We start from the raw sequence: 3687 nt of genomic DNA, 5'->3' as shown, positions 1-3687 counted from the left end.
AAAAATTACACTGACTTGGACTGTATGAATTCTTTTTTTTTTTTTTTTTAGCAGGCTTAAATCATCACTTTATTTTTCTTATATAAAATTATGTGGTGGCCACAGCTGGAGCCTGGGTCCTCTGCACAGAAACTCTGGTGTGTGTCTTTATAAGATGGTCAGTGAATTCCTGATAGGGAGACTTTGTGAACACAGTCTCTTTCCAGAGATCCAGAGTGAGATAGCTGTAGGTCTTAGAGATGGCATCAAAGGTGGCCTTGGCGAAGTTGCCCAGGGTGGCAGTGCAGCCCCTGGCCGAGGTGTAGCAGTCATCAATACCAGCCATCATCAGCAACTTCTTAGGCACAGGGGCCGAGACCATGCCCGTACCCCTGGGGGCAGGGATGAGACACACCAGTACAGAGCCACAGCGGCCAGTCACCTTGCAAGGAACCGTGTGAGGCTTGCCGATCTTGTTTCCCCAGTAGCCTCGCCGCACGGGCACAATAGAGAGCTTGGCCAGGATAATGGCTCCACGGATGGCAGTGGCTACTTCCTTTGAGCACTTAACACCCAGACCAACATGTCCATTGTAGTCCCCAATGGCGACAAATGCCTTGAACCGGGTCCTCTGGCCAGCACGTGTCTGCTTTTGCACAGGCATGATCTTTAACACCTCATCTTTGAGGGATGCCCCCAAGAAAAAGTCAATGATCTCAGATTCCTTGATGGGCAAGGAAAATTAGATAGATTTCCTCTAGGGATTTGATCTTCATGTCCTTGACCAGGCGGCCCAGCTTGGTGACAGGGATCCACTCCTTGTCCTCGGCCTTGCCTCCATGGGCTCCGCGGCCTCAGCCCCTGCCCCGACCCCGGCCCCGGATGCCGCTGCCAAATCCTCCACAGAAGCCGCCACGACCTCCTATTCCGGGGCCCCCTGGGCCTCCAGGCCCTCCCGCAGCACCGGCGTCATCCGCCATTTGGTGTTTGGTCGGAAAAAAAAAGTGTATGAATTCTTGTGCAATGCCAGTGTGGGGAGCACTGGAAAGAGGTTCACCTTCAGACAGTTTGGGGGTGGTCCCTTCCTGGGTGGGAGCTCTTCAGCTTGCTTAGTCTAAGGAGGCTGAGAGTAAGTTCTCAGACACTTCCCTTGTGTCCGTGCACAGCTCGTTAGAGTTGGCCCACTGTCTGTCCGGGCTCTGATGTACAGTGAGCACTGCAGCAGGATTCTGCTGTTCACCCACAACACTGCTCTGCCCAGTATCCACAGACATCCTGCAGCCGGACAGTCCAGGTCCCCCCTCTTCAGTGATGTGGGGGCATCCAGCCCAGACTGTCACTGTTCTACCATTGCTCAGGTCTCAGTGCCTCTCTGAAACAATCAACTAGCTCAAACACATGAAATTTGGCCTCTATTTTATATCTGTTGGGAGGGGAGGGATTGGTCAGGGGCAAGAGGAAAATCTTTCATTTCCTTCCCACCACAGAGATAGCAGGAAAAAACAAAACCAAAGACTCTCCACCCCTTTCCCCCATGTCACTATCTGCAGGTTCCAAAGCTCCTCCTGCCTGGAGCCCTCAGGAAGGCATTTGGGGGCCAGGCTGCCTGCAGTGTTCCTGTGCTCAGTTTCTAGTGCTCATTTAGGAAGCACTCACTGTGTTAATATTTTAGGACACTCAGATGACAATTCACTTTATTTTCAATGACTAGGATATGGGATTTCACTATCTGCTCTTATGTATTTATTTTTTAAAAAATATTTTTATTGATTTCAGAGAGGAAGGGAGGCGAGAGTGATAAAAACATCAATGATGAGAATCATTGATCTGCTGCCTCCTGTATGCCCCCTACTGGGATTGAGCCCACAATCCGGGCATGTGCCCTGACCTGGAATCAACTGGTTCCTGGGTCAACGCTCAACTGGGCTATCTTATTCCTTTTAGAAAGTGCTGCCCTAGTCTTCCTGCCATCACAAAACACTGATGGGCTCCCCTCCTCCATTAGGGACAGGAAAGGCAGGGTTTTTAGAAGTTTATTCTTCTTAAGTGTAGGAAAAAGCTAGTGATGTTTACTCTTCAGAATTCAAATGCGTTTCTTTATGTTCTAAGAACTGTCAACAAGAGTGGGAAAACCCCCAAAAATTTATCCTCGGAGTGTTTATGATGCTTCTAACAAAAGAAATTACCAAATGTTTTCTTCAGACAGGTGTGCAATGGGCTTATAATGCAAAGTCCTTCCTCTCCAAGAACTCTTCCTTCCTTCAAGAAAAAATAATTAAAACTCATCTGACTTTATGGAAGTAGAAGGTTTGATACTTTGAGAGTGTTCTTTGCAGAAAGAATCCTGGTAGAAAAGTTCTGAGGCTGACACATTTTCCTGTCCATGTCCCAACTATGAATCCAGTAATCAAAATTTTCAGAACAATATGAAGATGCTGTGGACCTTTAGAGCAGTTCCTGCACCTCAGTTCCTGCCCCTTTATTCCCAGAGCTGGAGAACTGCTTAGGTTCCTTGATTCTTTCCAGGATTTTCTTAGGCTTTGGGCATAAAAGCATTACCAAAATTTATTTTGAGGTGCTAATAGATGAATGTTTTAAAGAAGAAAGATTAACCTTCCTTTTTTTTTTTTTAACCTTCCCTTTCTTTTTTTTTTTTTAATAAAATCGTTGTCCAAAAAGATATGTCTTAACACTCAGCCCAGTGCCTGGCACAGAGCAGGTACTTTGTAAAATGTATCCATGCAAGAATCAAATACCTTTTCTCAGTTCAGAAACAAGTAGACAAAACATGAAATGCTTGTAAACTAAGATTTGGGTCTTACGAGTGTGGGATTTAGGCAGTTGGGAGAGCACACTGGTTTCATTCTCTTTCACAACTACCCTTTTTGGAAAGATGCATAGGCTCTATACCTGAATTACTACAGGTCTAGAAAAGAAATTTAGAATGAATACAGTGACAAGGAGAAAATTCTAAGATGTCCTGTGTTAACGTAAAAAAAATTGAAACCTGTAAAGAATTTTTATGAGTTTATTTGAGTCAAACTGTTGACATATGTCGGGAAGCAGAACCTCAACAAATTGAGATAACGCTCCAGAGAATGGCGGGTTACATCTGTATTTATACATTGCAATCAAAGGAAAGGGATGTAGGTGGGTTACATGAAATCCACTGGTGATGGACTAGAGAGGCGGGAGAAAGCAAAGTGGCGGGAGGGGGGGGGGCTGGGATTGGATAAAAAGTAAAATGATAGACACATACTTAGGTGGGTGCAGGAACAATTAACATAATAAGGGATTTGTGGTATCTGTCCTGGAGCCTAGCACATTAGGTTGTTCCCTAAGGGGTCCAGAAAAAGGGAAGTTACAAGTTACCCAGACATTTTAAGGGTATGTTATTATAGATGCAAAAAGACACGTAGGCTCCGTTAAGGTAAAGGTTGACCTTGTCAGTGAAGATACCAGCCTAGGACATAACTACCCACATAACTGCTTTTAGTTAAAGTTTAATTTCAGACCATCCTTTGTGGTTACTTTAGGTCTCTGAGTTTGCAAAACCACCATGCAGGCCTTCCCTGAGCTTGTCAGATTAGCATGTGGCCCCTTTCGTCCACACCTGAATTAATTACAGTGGCCAGAGGTTGGAAGGAAGAGACAAGAAGTTAATCAGTTAACAGCAGGGCAAAAACAACAAAAGATGGTTCACGTTCC

General features: G+C 45.3%; 1 pseudogene across 1 annotated transcript; it reads right to left on the bottom strand.

The window, feature by feature from the left end:
• Positions 1–88: 88 nt before the first annotated feature.
• LOC308248988 (small ribosomal subunit protein uS5-like) lies at positions 89–959 on the bottom strand (annotated as a pseudogene). Its single transcript has one exon. The product of its transcript is annotated as a small ribosomal subunit protein uS5-like (transcript).
• Between the last annotated feature and the right edge of the window lie 2728 nt (positions 960–3687).

The sequence above is a fragment of the Plecotus auritus genome (genome assembly GCF_963455305.1).
Source record: "Plecotus auritus genome assembly, chromosome: 5".
Lineage (NCBI taxonomy): Eukaryota > Metazoa > Chordata > Mammalia > Chiroptera > Vespertilionidae > Plecotus > Plecotus auritus.
This window is presented reverse-complemented; position numbering and strand designations above follow the sequence as displayed.